Below are 24418 nucleotides of genomic sequence, written 5' to 3' on the forward strand. Positions count from 1 at the left end.
ATCACCGGGCCTGGCTTAACTGCTGCTTCCTATCACAGACCTCAGCCCAGGGTGAATCAGAGGCTTTTCTTGTCATTGGCAACACAAGGGAAAAATCTAAAGAAAATGTTGGTTGGAGGCAAACCAGAATGGAGACTGTTTGCTTTTGCCAGGGCAAGCCTGCAGCCGCTTGACCCCATCACCAGCAAGCCAGCAACAGCTTTGAGTCAATGAAACACATTTGTTTGGCCCAAGTAGGGTTGGATTTAGATTGAACGAAATATGTTTTGCAGCCCTAAAGAAGACTTAAAAAGGAAAGATGGTGTTATTTAACATTTGTTTAAAAATTCATATGTGAATTGTGAAAATAAACAGATCAATGAACGTTTAAATGACCTCTAAGTAAAATACTGAAAAAACATTTTGAGGTTTCCAAAATAGATGTTTAATTTTTCAAAATTCTCTAATAATGCATCCTATCTTTTACATGCTTTCCAACAGCCACCACCCATAGTTCTGAGGTCCAAAACTTGAATTTGCAATTCTCTTTTCTCTCCAGATCCTCTGTTGTGCACAATCCCTCGGAAAGTTTTATTTTTGCTCCAGGAAGGAAATGGTTTTCTCAAATTTGTCTTTCTCAAGATGAAATTTTTGATGCACTTACTATTCCAGTTGTGATGGTCACAGTTACCTATTTTCCATTTCAGCATAGCAAGTGGAGTATGAGGGAGGCAAATTGGCTTGGAAATACAACAGCACAGTACTTTTGGTAAAAGTGTTAAGAAAAATCAGTACAATCAATCTGAAGAGAGTCCATAAATTGAAAATCCTATTGCTTATTAATATTTGCTGAAATATAAATAGACAAAAAAAAAAAACCTGTTCTCAAATATTTTGTTAATAAGAAAAAAAAAAAAAAAAAAAAGGAGCCAAACCAAAACATATTGGATGCTTTTGTAATAATTAATTTGTGGTATATATTTTTGCTTTGCTTTGCTTTATTTTGCTATATCTTATCTTTGCCATGTTTTATTTATCATTAATTAATCCAGCTTTGCCAAAGACCTTGAATCTCAAGCTCAAATTCTAGCAAACCACTGTGGAGATCTAAAATTACCAGTTTCTCCCTGCAGCCATGGAGCCAAGATGAAGATCTACTTTACCTCTTACAACGTTCTTAGTGGCAATAGGAACACAAAGACTATTCCTCTCTTCTTGTATATATCAGTTGTAAGTCTTTTGTATTCATTCTCATTCCCTATCCAGCCATATTTTAATTAATGAAATCAAAAGACCATCTACTAAAATAAACCAGACTTAAAGAGGGAAGAAAGTCAAAACAAACACGTACTGTTTACTTCCTTTGCATTGATTTGCCAAGAAATGAGCTCCACATCCAACATTATCGATTCATGTCAGAAATATTAACCTCTCTCTCTCACATCAGCATGAAAAGCAGCATCTGGATCGAAAGGACGAGGGGGGACAGGCATGCAACGAAATGAAAGCAGCGTGCTGTTTCTGCATGGCTTGGCAGATACCTTCACCCCCACAGGTTGTGTTTATGCCCCGTCCATCAATAGCACAGATGGAAATGTGACATTCAAGGTCTCACATTTGGTTGTGGTTCTGGTCCCCGGCAGAGAGGCGATGGGGAGCGTGGTGTGGTCTCCAGAAAGGGCCGCCCGGAGCCGCATCTGGAGTTCCTGGCTCCAAATGCTGAAAGACGTGGTACCATATTGAGCACAAATAATGCAACGCAGCTGTCATCTCTCGTTGACCATGGCCTTAGTCTGGAGCTCAGATTTTGTGGCCATCACAGCAACATGCGACGGCTGCTCATGTGGATGGATTTGTAAGGGAAGGGGACATCATCAGACTGTCCTCAGAGCTGGTGAGGACACGCAGAGGTGTCCAGTTTGGGAATCCCTGACACCAGCTGCAGCGCTACACACAAACACCTCCAGCCTTTTGGAACACTTCGTGTGAAACTCGTTATTACTGAAAAAGGAGTTTTCCCCAAACCAGAAGATTCAGAGAGAAAGTACAATTTTCAATCATGAGAACTTTGCTTTCAAAACTTTTCTTTGTTTTCTTTAAAACAAAGACAAGCTAGGGGCCAGGCAACCTCGGGTTTTTAGAAAATAGAAGTTTTATAAGCTTTTTTTCCTCCCTGCCTTTAACTGATGGCTGTTCCTCTTTCATCTCTGCCCCACCTTCCCTTCATCACTGCATGCACTGACAGGCTGTTTGGCTAGTGGTTTTTTGTTTCTTTTTTTCCTTTTCCTTTGACATCTTCACAGAATTTCTCCAACCTCTGCAGTGCACAGAAAACCGTGTGAACCCCTGCAGGATCCACCTTCTGCTGTGATGCCACCCTGGGAAACGGACAACTTGAGGGTCTGCAATTTTTCTTCACAAAATCCTGTTTTCAACCAGCTCTGCAGCTATTATGCACAGATCTTGCAACACTGCTGGATTTCAGCAGCGCCCTTTGTTATCCCTGTGCTTGCCGATGAACAAAGAGGGAACTGGATGGCTTCTGCAAAGGGGAGTGGGATGCTGGCTCCCCATTTGCTGCTTCAGATCTGAAGCTGCTAACAATGAACAATGGCAACGCGCTGACTCCCTGTTGCTTTCGCACTCCATGTGGTGCACGAATGGGGCCAAGGGCATGGACATGGCTCTGGGACAGGGTATTTTGGTTTCCTGCCTTTTTTGTCCAGCACACAGCAGAACCCAGAGCATCAACAGGGATATTCCCTTGCTACACTTGGTGGCATCTCCCCCCTCAAGGGCTATTTGCTTGCTGACAATAGCAAGAACATTAAACAGACACCAAGGAAGGGAGCGATGTGCAAATGTCCCATTAACTCCATCCAGCAAGCAAACTGCAGCACAACACCGCTTCCACTGCACCTCGGGCTCTGCACCTCGTGCTTCAGAAGCCAGAATTGACCAGAGAGGGGTCCCAGCTGGCCCCTGGGCATGGGCTTAGTGACCTCAGTACTGTCCCCAGGAGCACATATCCCCTTGGCCAAGCCACCAGCAGCTCCTCAGAGTTCCCTGGCATCCAAACGGGTGGACTTAAGCACCACGACTTACTGGTGGCCTTTCCACTTGGGGTTAAAACCTATTGTCAGTCTGAACATTTGCAGCCCTGTGGATAAACACACGACTGCCCGGAGCCAAGCATTAAATCCACACTCACATGCAGAATAAATAAAGAATTAAACGTGGTGCATAAATAAATACAAATGTTAAGCGGCATGGAAACTAACACAGCCCTCTCTGTGTCCTGCTGCTGGAGGGGCCTCGGTGAATGAGCCCGCCCCAGCTCAGCTCTGCGCCTGGCTGCTGCAATCAAAGCCTAAGCTTGCTACTTTTTTTTTTTCCTTTTTCCCAGACCTGGTCCCTAAATTCCCACTTTACATGGCTGATGGAGGTCAGCACAAATAGCGCGGAGCCAGGTGTGATGGGTTTGTGCAGAAAGGAAGCCAACTAGAACGTCCTCTCATTCTGTTAGTCTAACACTTGGGTACAGTCATAATGAAAAATGCTAACTCCCTGAAATTTCTTCCAGATTATAAGACACACAATGATTTCCCCGGGTTTCTTTAGACTTATCCCATATCCACTGGGATGTTTATTTCTTCACTGTTCTTTTTTCATTTTCTTTTCCACTTTTCCTTTCACTCCCTTGACTCCAAGCCAGGGTGTCAGCTACAAATGCAGGATACAGCTTTTCAGAAATGTCTTTCAAGTACCAGCCTTCCAAACAGAAATGTCCTCCCAAAAACTACAGCAAGCAAGCAACTAGACAACATCGGACCCCTCTCCAATCTCACACCCATCGTATCCAGAGCTAACACAATGCACTTCAGCAGCAGTTATTTCTGATTTACTTCTGTGCGCGCTGAATCAAAATCAAGTCCCTCTTGTTTACAAGGGTGGCTAGGCTGCTTTCCTTGCTGGTGCACTCAACTGAGAATGGGAAACATGTTCTTGGGACTGCAGAAGGCAGCTGTGCTCAGGAATGGGTATGAAGATCTCATTATCATGGTGCACTCGGGAGCTGCTCATCCACAGACACACCTTGAATGATGCATGGCAGATGCGCCCCGTGACGGGCAGCCATATAGTTTTTTCAGTGTGATAGGCCATGGTATCACTGTAAATAAAGACAAGGGGACTTTGACTTTTCCCATATGACATTTTGCCTTAGAAACTGAAGCAAAAAATAGACAAGAATGAACTACAGCTCCTCGGCATGGCACAGGACACCATGCAGGAACAGGCCTGAGCAATTCTACTCATTGCATTTTTTCAGCCAACTCTTGAAGCCCACGGTGTTCTTTAAAAGATCTCTTTAGCTCTTTAGCTCATCTTTGCTGAGGGTTTGTCATGCAAGGCTGGTGGCCATCGCCTCAGCCACCCTCTCACAGTGCTGTCATACAGGTCACCAGTGCTGTGTAAGGAGGGGGCCGCACACTTCTAGGAGGGCTTCCTACTCACCCAAGTGGTACTGAGATATGGCTCGTACCTGGGCCTAGGCTAGAAAATGGACTTCAAGTGACAAAGGGATCTGGAGGTGAATTTATTCTCTAGTCTTTTGCAAATGTAGCCCTTACACACTCTGTTCATGACATGGTTAGTCTCCAAAGGCAACAGGGCTGGGTATAGGCCTCCAACACGCTCTGTGAAGGCCCCATGGCCAGGAGAGCTGGAAGAGCCTTTGGAGACATAGCTGAGGGTCTCTGAAGTGATGAGGAAGCCCTGCTGCCTCTGCCCTTGATTCCTTTTCCTTCCAAACTCCCTCGTACCACTTTAGCACCCCCAAATCCTCACCACACAGGCACTGCTGAGGAACCCTTTCATTCTGCATCAAGACAGTGGTGGATCTCAGCTGAGAAATTCTGGTTTTCAGCCATTCTGAGGATGACTTTTGTACCAATTAGCTATCAGATCTGTCTCCATTTCCCTAATTGCCTATGAATTTCACAGGGAGCAACATGAAAACGATTAGTGGTCAGATAGTCATGGCAGATTCAGAACACATTTCCAACTGAAAGAATTATTAACTAGGGTTTGTTCATGGTGACATCCAAGCTCCACTAATCACTTCCCAAACACTCAAGAAGGGATTATGCCTATTTAGAAGCAGCCAAATTTCAAGGGTGCAATAGCTCACAATTAGGGTGGGGGTTTTTGGACCATAGGCTTTTAACTACATCCTGGGCATATGCTTTAATAAATCTGTAACATGATAATAACTTAATAAGATGAACTTCCTATTAATTGCAAAGCAGCACATGAGGGCCGCAGGTGTTATCAGATCCCACGTCTCCGTAGGAGGAAAGGAGGCTTTCCAAGGGTTCCTGGATGCTGTGCAATTTCCAGCGTGCAAGGCTGTGTTGTGCACTGCATGCTACAGACCAAGAAAAGGCCAAGCTTCCTCACTGGAGCAGGGTCTCTGTTTACTGATTTCATAACTCCAGCTGGACCTCTTTTGGCAAGGGAGAGGGTTTTTATGAGGGAAAATGCCATAAATCTGCCGTCACTAAAGGACATCAGACACCATGTGGCATGTTCATGATATCACCAGTGTGCACCAGTTTTAAAACAGAGGTTTTAGCCATAAAGCTGCCAACCAGGAAAATCACATATGAGAGCAACGCTGAACTTTTAGCAGTGAAACATCCCTTTGAAAACCCTTCCTCTTCCTGCTCCTTCTCAACCCCAAAGCTTTGGAGAGATAGAGAAGGGGAAAGTGAGGGGTATATGCTTCAAAGTCCCATGATAAACATCCCAGGATTAAAACAAAGCCAAACTTCATGTCCTGTTTCTGAGCAGAAACAGCTGTCACTCAGAGAAAGCGTTTGCTTAATGATGAGGGAGACACAAAAACATAAACCCCTTCCTTAAAGAAAGAGCACAGATCTGTTTCATAACGCTTGTTTTGCCCTGCCTCAAGTCAAAAAGCAAGAGAAATCTGTGCAATATGCCAGGTAGGAGCCGGAGACGGAAATCTAGCGGGATAAGTGTGAGCTACAAAGCCATAAATTGCTTGCCTTAACTGCCTGTGACAATTGGTAGCAGACAAAAGTTATATATCTTCGGCAAGCATTTCTGCAATATGCAGCTCTCCGTTCTGCTCCAGTGGCTGCGGCCTTTCCGACCACCTTCTTGCGAGAGCTTTTCTCTGTGTATCGAGGAAATGCTCCAGGCTTGGAGGAGAGGGAGGCAGCCAGAGCCCACTGAAACCCTCCGCCATGGACTATAGCAAACGAAGGCAAAACATAAGAAGCCTCAGGGGACTCCGAGCTCCACGAGGCAGAGATTTTGTGCATTGATACCTGCAGACAAAATCCTGATTGTAGACACCAGTTCAGTGCCAGAACACTTCTCCGCTAAGAGACTTTAAATTTATGCTTCTAGTAGGGTTGAGAAGTTCACAGAAAGGTCATATTTGTCTACTTCTTTGCGCTGTAATGCAATACCTCTCCCAGTGATTTTAATTAGGAGCCTCACAATTAATTTGTTTCCCCATCACATTTGTATTTTTCACTTCTTATCACAAGTAGAAAAAAACACCCTGCTGCAGCTGCTGCCCTCCTTGCCAAAGGACCAACAGAGACCCTTGACATCTGTGAGCAAATGAAGGCTTATTCACCCTGCCCCACTACAGTATGGGCTTTTGCACACAGATTAAAGATAATTCCTAATTTCAGCAGTCTGCACAATGCCCAAGGATCCTTGATTTCAGAAGTCTTGCCTTGTTTGCCCACCGCCTGCTACTGAAGTCCAGCTCATCTGGCCACGTGTGTGTGGAGAAAGCTTTGCATGTGGCATGGGCTGGGGAGCTGGGCGAGAGCAAGAGGGAGAGGTGAGAGGAACTTGACAATATGGAAATTTTTTATATGGTGCCATAACTGAAATGGACCAGCAGTGATGTTCACATTCCCTCTTGAGGTTGCTGCATGCTGACTGTCTTCTTGCTGAGTGTAAACTTGAAAGTTTGCAGCTCAGAAGATGAAGTTATTCTGGTCAAGAAATTTTCTTTTTCTGGTAATGAAACAAACAGAGGGAAGATATTTCCTATGTGCTTTGCTGGGTGCAGATAAATAGGAATATTCAACTCCTAAAATACATTCAGATTTCTTTCTGTTTTCTCCTATTCAAGGACCAAGTCTTCCAACTTTTCTCAGTTCATGGCTTTGTACAAGGCAAATGGTTAAGAAGATTAGAGGATCTGGCCTTAAATTAGCAAAAAAGTTTCAAAATATTTTTTGGATCCAGTCACAAACTGCATTTTACACTCTGGCCCTGATGTATAGGCTACAGATATCAAGGGATTTCAAGGAGATTTTAATTAAACCCCACATGCATGCCAAATAGACAGATGCTTTCTGCTGTTGCCACTCTGCATGTACAGCTTGCTGCTTTGGGGTTCACAGACATGCCCATAAATTTGGCTAGCAACATCCTGAGGCCTCCTGGGTGCACAGCTAGTATCTAAAAACTGCCATGCAGTGGTGGTGGCTTGCCCAAGCTTTCCGAGACCCATGGGAGAGAAGGAGCTTTGAATTATTTCAAATTGAGCTGATACAACTTTGTCACATCTCCGTTTTTCATCACTCGGTCCTGCCCTGTAAAAGTCTTACTCAGGTTTCTTTGCTTCTCCCAAATGAGTAATGTTGAGCTATACAGAATGCTTGGAAAGCAGCTTTGGATGAAGAACAAGACATTGTCAAAATTATGCGGTACGTGATCCAAATGTCTGAAATGTGGGGGTAGAACAAATAATCCCTTCTCTTACCAAATTCATTCATCTGTTGAGGGCTCATAAAAGGCACAACCTCACTGGCTGCAGGGCAAGTTTTCAGCCCTCTGCATCTACAAAGAGGATAAACCCATGTGAAATCATACAGAAACTCTCGAGAGGTTTCCATGAGGTCACTTTAGAGCTGTCCTCACTGAAGCAGGAGGATGTATGAATTTGAACACTGCCAGCATGTGCCTGGTCATGCCAAACACGAAACGCTCTTAACCCTTCCTGGTAAATGGACATTTCTACACTGGGCAATGAAGCAAAGAGCAGACGTGTCTGCTGCTGTCATTGCAGGAAGGCCGGGTAGGTTGGTGCTTGCCATAGCAATCACAGTCTTTCTGTTCCTATTTCAGGAGCATATTTGGCCATCATCAGAAAAAGAAGAGTCTGAAAGCACTCTGTTGGAAAGTTGAAAGTCGAAGTGCTTTGTTGAAAGCCCTGTTCAGCTGGTATCAGTAAGATTAAACACCAAAAGTTGAAAAGAGAAGGTAAATGAACTGGGCACATTCTCTACATTGGATAAAACTGAAGGGAGACCTCCTATTCAAACTCAGGAATTTCTTCTCTTTCTGATGTTTACCTTTCTTGTAGGATCCCAACAGAGATCCAGAGCTGGGAAAATGCAGCATGAATAGCTGGGAGAAGCTGTAAAACAGTCAGACTTTTGGACATCCCTACCTTGAACTGGAACATCAGAAGTCCCACAGCCTTTTACAGAGACAGTTCTATTTTATAAACATATGACTAGCTTTCTTGTTTGATGCTTCTGATGATATATCTGGTGAACTGTACAAAGGCTTAATTCCTGACATCTGTAGGAAACATAGGCTCTTTACTTGAGTGCTCAGACCCCTGCTCTCTCTCCAACCAGCACACTCCAACACCTATGAAACAATCCATTGCTGTCAGCACAGCCCGGAATGGACCACCTAAGCACACCAAGGCATGGTGAATGAGGTTTTTAACACCATATATTTCCATATTTTAGGGATCTGAGGAAGGGAAGAAGACTGAACTTTAGCAGCTTCCTAAGGAACCTACGCAGTTTGTTGGCTATCAAGAGTAATACCTGCCATCACGTCACCATTCAGAAGTTTGGAGGTGGAGGGGAGCAGACTGCAGTCACCACCCAGCACCGCTCCTGCAGGCCAACCAACATCAGCCTTCCCAACCTGAAGCTGGAATAATTCAGTCAGCAGCAGAGGCAGTGAGTGCAGACAGCTGGTTGGCTTTCGGGATGAAAGCTGGCTCCTTTCCTTTGGACTAGCCCCTGCCCATTGCTCCACCTGCGTGCTCTGCTGCATGTCTTCCAAGTCTTTGTTGAGTCTTGGGTATTTCACTGCGTACTGCCCCAGGGGCCCTTAAAAGAGAGGAAACCACTGCCAGAAATATAACAAGCCAGCAGACAAATATCAAGGTGTCAATGCAGAGAAAAAAGAAAGCCGAAGAGAACAAAACACTGCATTGTGACCAAAGTTGAGCCTGCTCTAACTTGAACCAGTAGATGCAAAAACAGCGTGTTGATGTTGTTATGCATGCTGATACATATCAAAGGCCAGATGCAAGTACCGAATATTGTAGGGTCTAGTTCGCAGCACAATACTTCATACATTCAGGATACATTCAGCCTTCCACCATCTGAGACAATGAAGATTAATGATCATGCACACAAAGTAAAAATTCACATGATGCCTACTACTTCTGGACCCCCACACCGGGATCCCACAGAGCCAGCTGACTCTCTTCAGCTCTGCTCAGCTCTTGTGGTTCCAGGGAGGTTTATTGCCTTGGCCACAACACTCCTCACTCACATGTGGACGTAATGCTCCTGGACACGGGCTACCTCTGGAAGCAGCAGAGCTGCAGGTGTGCAGTGCTGGGCTAATAAGGGCTACATAAATGAGATCATTGTCTCAGTAAGATCCTTTGTTGCCTGTAGCCAAAGAGCTTTTTTAACAGCTACCTCAACAAGTGTGCTTAGAAAAGGATAGGATAGGATAGGATAGGATAGGATAGGATAGGATAGGATAGGATAGGATAGGATAGGATAGGATAGGATAGAATAGAATAGAATAGAATAGAATAGAATAGAATAGAATAGAATAGAATAGAATAGAATAGAATAGAATAGAATAGAATAGAATAGAATAGTTGGGAGGAACCTTCAAAGATCATCTAGTCCAATGGCCTCACCTCTTCTTCAGGGCTAACCAAAAGTTAAAGCGTATTAATGAGGGTGTTGTCCAAATGCTTCTTGAACACCAACAGCCATCATCTCAGCCATCTTCATGACAGAAGGTCATATAGTTGCAAGTATGCATTGAGAAAGAACTCAATGTGAAGGGCTAATTTGAATTACAGAGGCAATCTGAAGGAGTACCTGATAATTGCAGAAGCAAAATGGGTTGCTCTGAAACAGAATAAAGACAAGGAGATGGAAGGAACTTGCTCATCTAAAGAAAGCATTGCTGAAGATAACATTCTCAAAGGAAAAGCCCATTAGGAGAACCTAATGGGTTCACTGCCAATCAGCAATAAGGCAATTTTCCTGCCTAGGGAAAACTCTGAATTTGTAACCTCCAGGCTCAGCTAGTAAGCAAATGTTTGCACAAAAAGCACAATAACAATTGTTTTAAGCAAAGATGTAGCAATCTACATGGAACTTTGAGTAGCAGATAAAATTTGTTCCTAACCACTGTGGTTCACAAGACTTCAGATCTATTGTAACCACTTTATGACCATGAAAAATGTCATGTTGTCACTTTGCTAAGCCCTGCAGTCATATTCTAAAAGCATGACCCACCACTTGACTTGAAGGAAATATCTTGTAAGCTTTGGCACTGTGAGGTACATGACACATATCCTGACTCAGAGGAGATGGTGACACACATATTCACCAGCCAGTCTACTACAATATAGTGAACAATCTGACAAAGTATTTTTGGTCTTGCTTTTTTTTTTCTTTTTTTTTTTTTTTTTTCAAATATCCAGGCCTGAAAATGCACCTACTGAATGGTTCTTCCAAACCATCCACTCCCAAAGCAAAATTCAAGCAAAAAGAAAGCAACATGGCACCCTAACAAATGATATCCTGATACTTGCAGCAGAATTGGTCTGTTTGGCTAACCGAGGGGAGACACGGGACAACAAATAGAGTGTTTTGCTGTGGGTAAGGGAGCATCCAAGCAAAATTTTACCAGTGCAGCAAGAATTAACCGGTCTGCATTAGTGGCTTCAATAAGTGCAAATTGAGTACAAGGAAAATACACAATATTTGAAAGCAAATTAGTCTCAATCAAACACAAATCTAAATTTTGTAGTGTTGGCCAAACTCTCTCAAGCTTATTAATGCTGATGGTGCACATTTCTTCTCACAGAGTGCTACAAATCATTTAGCAGTTTCAGAAAGAGACAGCATTACAGTTGTGTAATACTACTGCTTCATCCTGCCTTGCCAAACTTCCCTCATCCCTCACCCTCATTTTAAAGAGCTTCCAAAGACTTGTTTCTTTGAGCTCCCTTAATACTCCTTCCCCAGCAGTACAGAAATACCAGGGCTGGGGAGCTGTTTTAAAAGCCTTCAGGTTGGGATGAGGTTTGAGGTTCAGCATCTGACACTGAAGCAACCACATCAGCATCTCAGGTATTTATTGGGTGGACAGGGAGATCATTTGTCAGCAAACTCTCATTTGAATGTACGCTATGGAGCAGCAACTTTAGACATATGTCTAAGAAGACAATTATTTCTGTCCTTGAGTGATTACCAGCACCAGTGGTCATCCAGTGAGCTGGGAACTCTGCAAGTCCTTGAAAGGCAACATAAAGGGGAAAAAAAACACCACTTTTGGAAAAGGTGTGAATGAATTTTCAGATTTAGCTTTTCAAGTCAAACCCCATTTAACCACAGGACAGATTTCCCTGTGTAAATCTGCTGAGGTCCCCTAACTGGTAACTTCATCCCTTCTGGGATGCCCTGTGTTACAGAAGGGAGTAAGTTGTGGCAAGCACGCTCCCATTCTGCATGGGCTCAACGCAATACAGTCAAGCTTCTTAGACAATAGATAATAAATAAATAACAACTAACTAAATAATAATACATGCTGAGATTTCTCACAAATGTCTGCTCTGTTTAGCAGTAGGCAGTAAAGTGTAAAGCACTATTTAGCCATAAAATAAGGACCAAACACCAGTGAACAATGTCTACACTCTCTAGTGAAATGCTTTTCTGTAAGTTGCATTACATGCATGATAAACTGAATCAGCTCTGAATTCCTGCCCCAACTGGATACGAGGCAGGGGAGTAATTAAAACAGTATAAAACAGTAGACCATGTCAAGAGTAATCAAAATTTACAAGCTCAATAGATAAAGATTGTTTTTTTTTCCCAGAAGCTAAGAGTAAAGCTATCAGAGCATTATAGGACAGCTACAAAAATCGAAGCCTTCCCACTTATTTTACAGAAGACAGCAGCAGATTTATTCAGAACTACCAAACATACAGCGCACTGCCCCGGCCACGTTGGCAGATGGCCCATTCACCACGAAAAAAAATCGCACAAAGATTTCAGTGTACGGAGCCCCAGACCGCGATGGTGTGAACTGGAGAAGCACCGGGGACCGAGCAGGGGCAGGAACTCGTTAAGACCGGTGGGTCCCTGGGCTGTATCGCAGCAAGCAAACTGCTCAGATGGACAAATAAAAGCTCGTGAGAACGAGCCTCTGTCTCCGTTTAATATATTTGTTCTAAGGCGAAGTTGCACAAACTGTCCCTCTGCTGCCTTCTTAGAGGTGCCGAAGCCAGCCCAGATAAACCAACGCTATTAACGGGGTAAAAGGAACATTTGCTGCATTTATTGCTGGCTTCTATTACGCAAATTAAGTCTTATGAAAGTCAGCATCATGCTGAGGATATAAGATATCAAATGAAGCCAGCTTGAGAAACAGGATTTTCCTAAAACCAGATTTTTCAATTTTGAGGTTTTCAATAAGAACAAGTTTTGTTTTGTTGCTTTAATTAAAAATTCCGTTTTAATAAGGATTCCTTTCCTTCTGGGAAAAAAAAAAAAAAAAAAAAAAAAGCCCAAAACATAAACCAGAATGAAACTTTGCAGCGGAAAAACACAGAGCAGATCTATCTCGTGTGTTCTTGTTCCTTCTTTGATTCCTGGTCACACACATCCCAGGAGAACGTCTTCCACATTTCAAGGCAGGCAAATTTGAACAAGGGGGAAGGCACAAGGCACAAGCTGGCTGAGACATGGAGCATGAACAACTATGGGAACTTGGTGGTGTTTTGTCCTCGTGTCCTGATGTCAAGTAGATGCTTTTCAAGAGGTGATCCTGCACTAACATGCAAATAGTTGGTCTCCATACTAGGGTACCCAGTGAAATACAACAGGTTGAGGATGCCAGCCAAGAAGATCACCTTGGAGACCTCCATGCCCTTCTCACGTAGGACGGGGCTCAGCTGGAGGAGGTTGCCTTAGCCCCATCCTAAGCTCATGGTGCCACCAGCTCCAGGTCCCAGGGGCCACACCGGCAGCAGGAGCTACAGAAAGACCCTTCCATGCCGAGCTGCCAGGGCCTCCATTCAACCAGCCCTGTGTCTGTGTTGCAGTAGCACCTAGTGGCCAGGGCTATGAAAACACGGAGGAAGCATTCCTGCCAAAAAACCTAAATACGGTTAAGCTAAAACAAGAAACAACAGGTGGACGTAAGTGACTGATGCAGCCAGCACAAGGTAACTCAAGTTGACACTAAAGGCCTAACTCTCATGCGAAAGCGAGAGTAAAAATAATTTACATCCTGTGCTTGCTGGCTCGGGAGACCTTAGCATAAATGAGAATCCAGTCCTAAATGCTCAATGGGATCCAGGCTTCAAGAAGGATTTCAGTTAGAGAAAGAGCCTGGGCTCTACTTTGCAGTGTGTGAACAGCTGAATGGGCAATTCATATTATTTTAAGAAATGTCATGATGGGTTTTGTTTCATTTTGCTTTTTTTTTTCCCTTTAATAAGTTCACTCCACTTATTAGGCTGTAACCGGGGGACCTGTAAAGCCTGCTGAGCTAAGATCAGCACTAATCATCCCACCAGAAACACACAGTGGAGAACTGAGAATGCAGAAGGACAAGGTGTTGTTGAAGACCATGAATCGTGCATGGTGAGCTACCTCTGGGAAAAATATCCACTGCTGTATCTCTCCTAAAAACAGGGTGGGTGGTGGTTCTTAGGTACTGGCAGTACATCTGCCTGGTTCAGGAAAGCACAATCTCAAAGCAAACTGAGGTAGAAGAGAGCATCATGACAGTAGTGTCTCTGATGGCTAAATGTTCCTTTGCCTTTTTATTGTTTGGACAGAGCAGGGGAAAATAAATGTCACCCAGAATTGCATGGATGCAGGTACTGAAGCCACTTCTCTACGTCATCTTAAAGCTGTCTTGCTGAACAAGACCGGACTGAAGAATCAGAAAAGTCTCCAAGACACGGCTCATTTCATACCATTAGCTCAGTCTCTGCTCTTCTGGCTTGCTGTCTGGATCAAGCAGCTGCCTTTGGGGTGGGGAAAGCAAACAATTTGCATTCACACTCTGTCCCTCTGGAAGAAAGGGAAGGAGCCACTGGCAAACCCAGACTCAGGAACTGCTACCGAGAGGAGAACAGCTGCAGCCAGTGACAAGAAAAGTCATCACTCCTTGTCCTGTCACACATCTGCCTTGTCCTGCCAGGCATCAGCCTGTAGCAAGAGGGATTCTAGGTCTTTCAAACCCAACAAACAGATTGTGTAGCAATTCCCTTTCACAGACAAGATCAGTAAAAAAAATTGATGACAGGGACTTGGAGAAGGAAAAATAGTCACCGTCATGGGCAGTTCTACTGGAGAGGGATGATTGGGCTAAAATGCAGAGATTGCCTCAGTCCTGGGCCTTAGCAGATCCTAAAAGGGAGTTGTGTAAAACAGCCCATCATTGGTATGGCTGGAAAATGTATTCCAGGAATTACTGCAAGAATCTGCTCCTCCTTTGCTCTGGTTACTTTCTTCCAGTAGAAAGAAGGGGAAAAAATGGAGAGGGAGAAGGAAAAAACTCTTTATTGTAGGAGTACAGTGTATTAAGACCTTTTTTTTTTTTTTTTTTTTTTTTTTTTGTTAGTGATGAGAAAAATGGTCAGAGGGAAAAAGAGCTCATTTCTGTCATCTGCTGCCACCATCTGCAAACCTGGCTGCAACATCCCTGAAAGTCTGAATTAAATCCACCCATTTCTCTTCTACCTGCCCTTGCTCCCAGTACGGTGGGCAATATGAGCAAACAACAGGAAAGCTGGCATGGGACTAAGGACCTAAAAGGGCCAACATGGACACAAATTTTGCTGTTGTTGCTATCATCAGCCTGCCCCATCAAATAAATCATTTTTTCTCCACTTCTCCTTCTGTTGCTTGGCTAATTTAGCTCCTCCTCTGTGCAGGGTTGTATTACTTTAGAAAGACAGTGCTGGACAGAACTTGGTAGCCCAGGGGCTACGAGTGAACAGAGCACGGGGCTATACGTGAGCAGAGCCTATCATTGCTCAATGATCAAGGCTTCCTGATGTGTGAGCTGGCCTGTTGCAGAGTGTGGAGGCTGAGAAAGAAAGCAGAGCTCACATAACACTGTGAATGTCCAGCCTGGACTGAATCCTCCAGCAGAGGCTGCAACACAAATACAAGTAACACAGCATACTTTTTCTTGCCCTGCTGGTTCCAGCTTGGACTGGGACCAGATGTACCAATTTTCAAGAAGAAAGGCTGCCCGTGCTATTCTTGGTACAGCTTGAAGCAGCAAGCACCCCAAATCCTATTCAATACAGTGCCTAGATGCCACAGACCTATTTATCCGAGTTCTCTTGCTTGGTTTTTCAAGCTCAGCTGGTTCCGATAACCATCTGACCTCCAAGGCCCAATTCAATCATAACCCTGTCTCCCACCCTTCGCAACTGCACCCATCACTAATGTTTTCCTTCTGGAAATGTGTTTCTTCTTATGCCTAAAGATTGTCTTGCAAATAAAGTTTACACGAACGAAGTGCAGACACTTAAAATTTTGACTTAAACGGCGTTGCATTTTTGGTACTGAGATACAGCTCATTTAACATTTTCCAAGCTTCGGAGGCATCCTGGCATTTGAGATTAGCAAGATGGGCACTGGTGCTACTGACAGATGTTTGGTAAACTGTTTGCATAGCTGGAGATAAGGGATTTACTACCCAGAATATCTGTGAAAATATGAGGAGATACAAACATATCAAAGTTGCACAGAGAACTCATCCTCCCTTGGACTTTAGTCTTAGAGGAAACAATTTTACTACATTCTTGCTGAATGTAGTGTAAATACTATTTGTTGGGGAGTTATGTCTTTGAAATGACCTTTTACGGGCTCCTACAAAGAGGTCATACATACATACATTCACATTATACCCTGCTGATCTGTAAAACTCAATATACTGAGCAAGGCAGAGTGCTTTTACTTATACTTAGCTCTGAATGATTATAACATCTTACCCTGCCGTCCCATTATTTGCAGTTCTGGTGGGTAAGGTCACTGAAAAAAATTGTCATTCATGGAGAAGACAGCCTCTTGACAGACCTGAAAGGTCAGATTACTAAACATCTTTTTTTTCCCTCTGTCTTCACCAGCAAATCTTCCTCCTAGACCTCTGCACAAATAAGAATTGCTTGAGGAAAAAGGGACATGCAACAGGAGCAACGCGGTAGAGGTAACGTGGGGAAGGTATAAATATTCACGTCCATGGAGATGGATGGTTTTCACCTGAGGGTACAGGAAAAGACAGGTTATATGACTCTGAGGCCACTGTTTATTACCTGCAAAAGATGACAGTGGTTAGGGGAAGTCCTTAATGACCAGGAAAAGGCCGATATTACCCCCATCTATAAGAAAGGTGGGAGAAGGATCTTGGACAGCTGCTTTCTCTCTATTCCTGGAAGGACCACGGAGTACATCCACTGGAGTTCACTTCCACACATGGGAAGGACTAGAAGACAAACAGGGATCGGCCAACACAGATTTACTGAGGGCAGATGGCACACAGCCAGTCTGATCGCAGTGCTCACCTCTGGAGGCCCCCTCCAACCAACCTCAGTGAGATTCAGACAGGCACATCCACTGACCAAGAAACTGTGCTAGGAAGCATAAAGGCAAAAGCACGGTGGGACAGAGCCCTCCAGATCCTGGCTAGAAGTGCTTCATATGTCCCTAAATCCCCCATACATAAACAGGACAGGACAGAGATAATCCCAGTGCAAGGGGTGGGTGGGACCTTGCCTAAGGAGGAACTGGTCACCTGGCTCGTTAATGGTAATGAAGACAGCGAGTTCTGAAGCCCCTTCTGCCTTGCTGCCCCCACAGAAACCTGGACTTGACAGCTTACTAGAAATAAACTTACTAACGTGTATGTGAGAAGATCTCTGCTAATAGAGACATGAGATGAATAATTTACAGAACTGAGAACCAGGGCCAGACTGGCTTTCATGGTAAATAAAAACAGTTCTTTGTCATCAAAAGGAGTACCGGCTCTTTGGCAGGGCCTGGTGACAAAGCAAAATGCCACATGGGAGCAGACAGCCCTCAGAGGCTAAACGTGTCTGCTCCAACGTGCCTGAGAAGTAACCTGGTGTTCAGCTAAAAAAAAAGCCAAAGAAACCAGTGACCCTCAGGGCTGAGCAGCCCCACTTTCCAAAGAGGCACCTTGGTTTGCAAGGCTGGTGCCCAGGAGATCCCAGCCACAATTCTGGCACTTTGCTTTGTCCTCGTCGGGCAGGACGGCCGCCCAGCAGGCCTGCCTCTGCTTCGGGCCTCCCTTCCCACTCCCCCACCCCCTGTTGTTACTGAGCAGGGCTTTTCTGTTTCGTCTCACTTCGCTTTTATTATGGCAAAGCCCTATAAAACTATCAAGTAGAGCTGGCTGAAACACAGCCTTTCCAGTGCATTGAGAACGTAGGGGCTTAAAAAATACATATATAATTTGGTTTTGATCCAAACTGAACAGAAACTTCTTACAGTTCTTTTTTTTTTTTTTTTTTTTTTTTTTTTTTGGAAAAGAGAGCAATTTCCAGGAAGCCAGAAGCTCCCCAGGCCCTGCTGAGCCTCCCGGTGAAATGCACGTCAAAGCTTGTCAGCTCCAGCGGGCAGCTGCACAGCTCCAGCACCCCTGGCCCTGGGGCAAATCCACCAGGTGCATGCGGTGCGGAGCCAGGGATTTGTACGCACTGTGCTCCTCCTGTCCCGGATGGGATCTGCCAGGAGCACAGGTGGCTTTCCTCAAGCCTTCTTCCTCAGGCATCGCGAAAGGCAACCGTGCTCAGCACCGTTCCAGCAAAGCGAGCCAAGCTCAAGGAACGATGTTTCATGGGAACGCTTCTGACCGGCTCCGTTCTGTGGGATAAGCCTTCAAAGAAGGAGCTTGCTGGCTGACGGAGGGTTTTCGTTGCATGGGTATCTGATCCGTCTGCACCGTGACTGCCTTGCATGAGCGTCCAGTCTCAGGGATCCTCTCCTATTTAAGCTGGCTGCCAACAAATACGACTCCACGCGGCAATGTCAAGACGACCACCACCCCATCAGCGCTAATGGTTACTTTACAGCGCTAATGGGTGATGTCAGTGGATGACAATTTTGAACATCTAAGCTGCTGTCTTTAAAAGCAGAAGATCCTGGTACCGTTTTATGACCTCGCTGGGTGTATCTTCCCTTCATGTGCTTTAGGCCCAGCAATGAAAACATCCATAAATTGTTTGGATGGCTTTTAAACAGATTCTTCTGAGGCAGCCCATATGGATATGACAAGCTGGCGAACCATGCAGCCTGCTACAGCTTGGCATCACGCCGGCAGCTCCTTCCCATAAAATGGGCAGCTTTTAGACCCATACAATCACACTTAAACCAGCTTTTTATCTCATTTGTTCTGCGTCATAACTCTCCCTCCAAGCACTATAAAACACTGTGGCAATACCACGCAGTAGAGGCCAGCCACGCATTTTAGGCTCATCTGCCTGGTTCTCACCCTTTTTAAATCAATATTTCATGACAAATATCTGCTCTCTGCAGATTTATTTTTAATGCCACTCTTCCTCCACACCCACCCTGGAGCCCTTGAGGAGGCGCATCCGTGCCCTGAGTTCATTTTCCCACGACGACATTGCCACCACTTCCAGCCACTCCGTGCCTGTTGAGGGCTCGGGCTGCAGGTGCAGCTCTGGTGCTTCCAGCCATCTGGAAATGGGACCTAAAGGGACATGTAGGATTCTCCCTGCCCAGGAGATCCCCGTGGACCTTCACGGGATACTTCACATTGATAGGCAAACAAAGCAACCAACTCCAGGAGAATATCTGCCATGTGGGCTGCAAAAATGGACAGTGATGCAGCCAGATCAGTGTCTCTAGGCCACCTTTTCCCTTCATTTACATGAAAGAAAAGCCAGAAATGCCAAATTTCCTTATTCACCCTGCTCAGTTCAGCCCCACAGCAAACTCAAGAGCAAACCAGGACTAGCTGTATGTCCCACCTAGCACCTGAAAGTGCAGGTTCCCTCTGCTCAGTAGCTGTTGCCCATCACAGGACCTCAAGAGTTAAAGTACCCAGATAAGCATTAACCTCCCGAGAGAGAGGGAGAAAGACATCTGCTTTTTATTTCTGCAGCCCAGCATCTCTGTGCGCCGGTTTTGAAATGTCTGCATTCCATATAAAACAGAGAGAAGTCCTCATAATTTATGCAACGATACACCAACGCATTAAAAGGGTTATATTTTACTCTAATGAGAGGTAAGGTATCGTTTCCTTCACATAAGGAAGGAAGAATTGTTGTAATAAATGCCAAATGGGCACCTCTTAATTCCTGTAAGGGCAAGGAGATTATGACAGAAAAGACTTCAAGTTCCAGCTACCTGTTAAACAAATCTTTACCAAAAGATATTGAGGTATTGACCCTCACGGACATCTTGGGAACTAAAAGATGTCGATTTACTTGAATAAGGTTTACCAGGAGAAAGGCATGCCTGAAACTGCACCACATTTCTGAGAAACTCTTTGCAAAAGAAATCCAAATAGAGTAGAAGAGCCAGTCCTGACAGACAACTCACTATTAATGAGTTTTATTCTTTTTTTGACTCTCCCAGCAAAATCAAGTGACATTTCTGATATAGATTTGCACACACAACTCCTTCTCTCACCAACTGGTACTAAGTGCATGGTTCTTGGAAGGGCCCACGAGGCCTGCAACATCGGCATGGCAAGAAAATCCTCTCGTGGCCATGTAAAACCCACACCTAGAAGCTGCTCTGTCTTTTGGTGGATTCATGCTGTTATGAGAGAGTAGAAGTATGAGTCCAGCTTTGTTTTTCCTTCCTGGAGGTCATTTGTCCTCCGTTGACAGGAGGGAGATACAAACAAGTCTCATGAACTGGTGGCTATGAAATTGCAGAAGATCTTTTCAAATACAAATGGTAGGAGAGGCTACAGGTGAAGGAGAGCAATCAAAGAGGAGCAGCAATGTAGGAAAGGATGTTCTGTTCTTTGGATGATTCCCCACTGGGAGAATATGACTTTTAGACAGCAAGAAGAAATGGAGATCGTCATTTCTCCTGCAGTGCTAAGCTGCTTTTAGCCACTGATGGGGCACGTACAGAAACAAAGGAAAAAAGGCATGTTTGACGGGTGTGTGGAGAGGGAAGAAACCAAATGAAGTGGAAATTGCCTTAAAACATACCCTGATCGTGCTGCAGATTCTGCCACAGCCTCTCCGTGTAAGACGGTGTTCATATATTTGAGCATTTGAGTAAGTTACCACGAGAAGGACTCTAATTTATGAATTTCTGCGTGATTTATACTGACCCACAAAGGCAGAGTTAAACAACTAAAGGCCAACGTACCCAAGAATTTCATTCTAGAAACACTTTAAAAATACTAAAATAAGGAAATAAAGGCAAGATGAAATTCCAGTTCCACTCTGAGAGACTGTCTTAGAGATCACTATAAAGGTCCATTCAGCCAAAGATCACACTTGCATTGCAGGAAGTCCTCTTTATGCACTGTTAATTACTTCAACAATCTATAAAATTAATGGCTAAATGAACCACATTTATAGAGATTATATTTCAGATATTATTTACATTTAACAGAATATCCTTTGTTGGTAATTATGAGATTTATGAACTGCTTGGAACAAAATGGACACACCCCAGGGAACCTGCACCAGCCCCACAAACGCACCACAGACGCGCGTACACATCGCTCATTCAGACTGATGCTGCAGAACTGCACCGAGGGAGAGGCTGTTCGCCCTTTTCAGCTTTCCTGAAGCCTGCACTTTGTGCTCTTGCAGAGCAGGCGAGCTGGCACACTCACTGTCCCGAGCTGAACACCTCCAAGACACAGATCGGGCTGCTCCGACATGCTGAAGGACACTTCTTTCCCTGCCAAACTCCAGAGACCGAGGTGAGACACATCTCCAACTTTGCCTAAGAGTTCTGCTACCTGCAGACAACGTCTTCAGTCTAAGATAGTCATTTTTAAAAGAAAAAAAAAAAAATCTGTCTTCTTTTTGACTAGAAATTTCCATTTTAGTGACCATTTATGCTGTCATGGCTAACTTCAGAGCTCTGACAAGCTAGAAGGGAAAGGGAAATCTTTCCAACTTAAAATTATGGGGAAAAAAATGTAGTATCACACATTTGTCAAGATACTTGTCACCACACCCAGCCCCCTGTCAGTCAAAATTTCCTGGGGACAAGACTGTTGCCTCGTTTCGCTTGGGGGGAACTGAGGCATGGAGCACCCTGCCCAAGGTCAAAGGGGAGATCTGTCCCCAGGGTCTTGTGGCTTCACACATGCAGTGGTCTGGTTCAGCCTTCCTCTCTGTTTATATTCAAGTTTGGAAGAGACTGAGCTTGTTTTCCCTACCTCCCCTGTGTGAATGCAGCATCACCCTCCTGCACAGCCACAGCTGGGTTAGCAGCACAGCTCCTCTTACCCCACTAGTCCCCAGGGAGGCTACGCAAAGATTAAGGGAGAATCAAAGGAGCCAGGCAGAGGGCAGGCAGGTACAAGCAATGTCACAGGTCAGCTCTGCCCCTCGCTGCAGACCTTCTTCCTCGGTGCAGCTCTGCAAGCCCACTGCCAGCCACCTGGGGAGGTAGGGGAGATAAAAGGCATGGCTGGCTCGCTTTGATCCACAGACCAAGCCCCAAAATGAGCTCTCACTTTCCTCCGCAGTAGTGCTGAGTGGGCAGCTCACAACAGGTGATTTATGGCTCCCTTTCACCTTTCTCCCTGCCTATGGTATGTTCGTGGAGATTGGCCTGCATGCAACACGTGAGGTTTGGATGTTAGCATCAGAGAGCTTTGCCACGTAGTTGTGACCAGTCACAGCATCCACGTTGTGTTTGGTTTTGTTTCTATTTGGGGGAGCTGCCAAATTACTTGAAAATACATACTTGCCTCGTCAGCTTTTAAATTTGGTTTCCAAATGTAGCTATGTGACCTTGAAATTAGCATTCAGAGGGCTTCCAGAGGAGGGAAAGTAGCACTGGGGTATTAGCAGAAAGTTAACCCCAAATGGGCACAGCTGAAGCAAAATTAAGTAAAAAACTGGGATACCACAGCATCATTGAGAAATGCCAGCTTTTCTTTCATTTTAAGTATTTCTACAGCCCTGTCTACACTAAAATCATCAGACTATCACCTGTGTCAAATCCATTTGAATATGAAAGCTTGAACTAGCTCCCCAGCTGGTGGTGTTGATGGTCACATACATGCCTTGAGAGCTAAGTGTGTCAAGGTGTTAGGCCCTTGAATCAGGAGCAGGTTTGGAGAATCAGGCACAGACACATCTTTGGGAGGCTAAGAGGGCAGCCCAGCCCTTGGCTGGGGGGAAGAAGGAGACAACCGCCCAGGTGCCCCAGTGCCCAGGGCTCACATCACCAGCAGGACCAGTCACCCACTTCGTTTTGCAGACATCTGTAGCAAAGATGAGTGAAGAAAGATCTCATGACGGACAAGAGAGAAAGCCACTTTACATTTAGCTCCTTTTTTTTTAATCGAGAAAATTTCATCCTGTCAGCCTGAAATCTCCCGAGGAACTTCTTCCAGTATCTCTTCCCCCATCTGTGACACAGAAGTAAATCTTCCTCTTCCTTAAGTCTCTCTTCTCTTGACTCCCTTCATACATTCCTTCACTTGGAGATCCAGGCTCTCATCCATTCCAGGCCTCTTTTCATGCCAGACTGTTCAGAAAGACTTCTCTGCCCTTAGAAAAATGCTGAATTTCCCTCTCTTCTCTTCTCCTTGCTTACTTTTTCAGACCAAGCCCCCACCTTCCTGTTGGAGCTATTCATTTTCCCCGTTGCCACACTCCACGTAGGTTCCCGTTTCCCTTCTGCTGCATTCAGGTTTCCACCTGCCAGATTCAATCTTCCCCTTTCTGACAAGTTTATTTAGACTCTTCTTACACTTTACCCATATTACCCACCCCCCCTTTTTTGGCCAGTATTTTCCAGATTGGACAAACTACCCATTTCTTTCATTTCAAACACAGACAGGCATTTCACATGCTTTATATAAACCTGCGTGCACGTGCCTGAGTTTGTATTAATATAAGTGCAGATACAAGCCAAAGCTTGTATTTCCAAGCAGGAGCAGAAGTACAACAATAAATTTCCCCTTTTCATATCCACTTAACTGTAACCCCATTTAAAGAACAGTAATTTATAGAGTGAACATATAAACCAACTCCATTTTTCCTCACATGATGGGAAAATGGGCAAAGGGAGAAATACAATTCCTGCATTCCCAGGGAATATTCAAGGGCTTTCTGGGGACAAAGTGCCATGGAGAAACATGACCCACACACCATGCCTTGCCTGAGGGTTACTCGGGTGAATGAGAGCTTTTCTAACTCCTTCAGTGGCCCAGGACCCCACTCTGAACACCAGGACTAGACCCTGCAATGTCCAAATGTCCTTTCAGCCCTGCTGGCTCTCCTCACCATGGCCAGGATCCAGTGAGGCAGACAAGCTGCTCTCCCACCAGTTTGCAAACCCTACGCAGGCTGCATCCTGCACACCAAGATTCGCTTCTGACAGGCATTTTAAAGAGCTTGCTTTGAAACAGCAGGTAAAGTCTGTTGCCATTAGCCATTTTTAAGAGCACACAAGGCTTTAAAACAACAGTCAAAGGAAAGAATAATTAAAGACATAAGTATACATGAGAACTGGGATGGAGTACAACATGGATTTGCCAAAGATAGATATCTAATTCATCTGGCTTCGTTGCTAGAGATTTCCTAGAGGACATGCAAGGAATCCTATTGGTCTGGACTTCAATAAAGTATGTCATATAGGGCCCCATGGAAAATGGCTCTTTACAGGAGAAAATGGGAATTTGTACAAGATCTGAGAAGTATGTGAAGTAGTGATGTGTATGAAACGCAACACATTATGTGAAAAGGAAATTGCTGGCTAAAAGGAGTGACTGTTGGAGCTCTTCGGCATTGGGTCTTAGAAATTTGTCTTGCAGGGTTCTCTCATTAATGACCATGGCATGTAATGAAAGAAATGTGCTAATG

This window comes from Aythya fuligula, chromosome 8 (genome assembly GCF_009819795.1).
Source record: "Aythya fuligula isolate bAytFul2 chromosome 8, bAytFul2.pri, whole genome shotgun sequence".
Taxonomy (NCBI): domain Eukaryota; kingdom Metazoa; phylum Chordata; class Aves; order Anseriformes; family Anatidae; genus Aythya; species Aythya fuligula.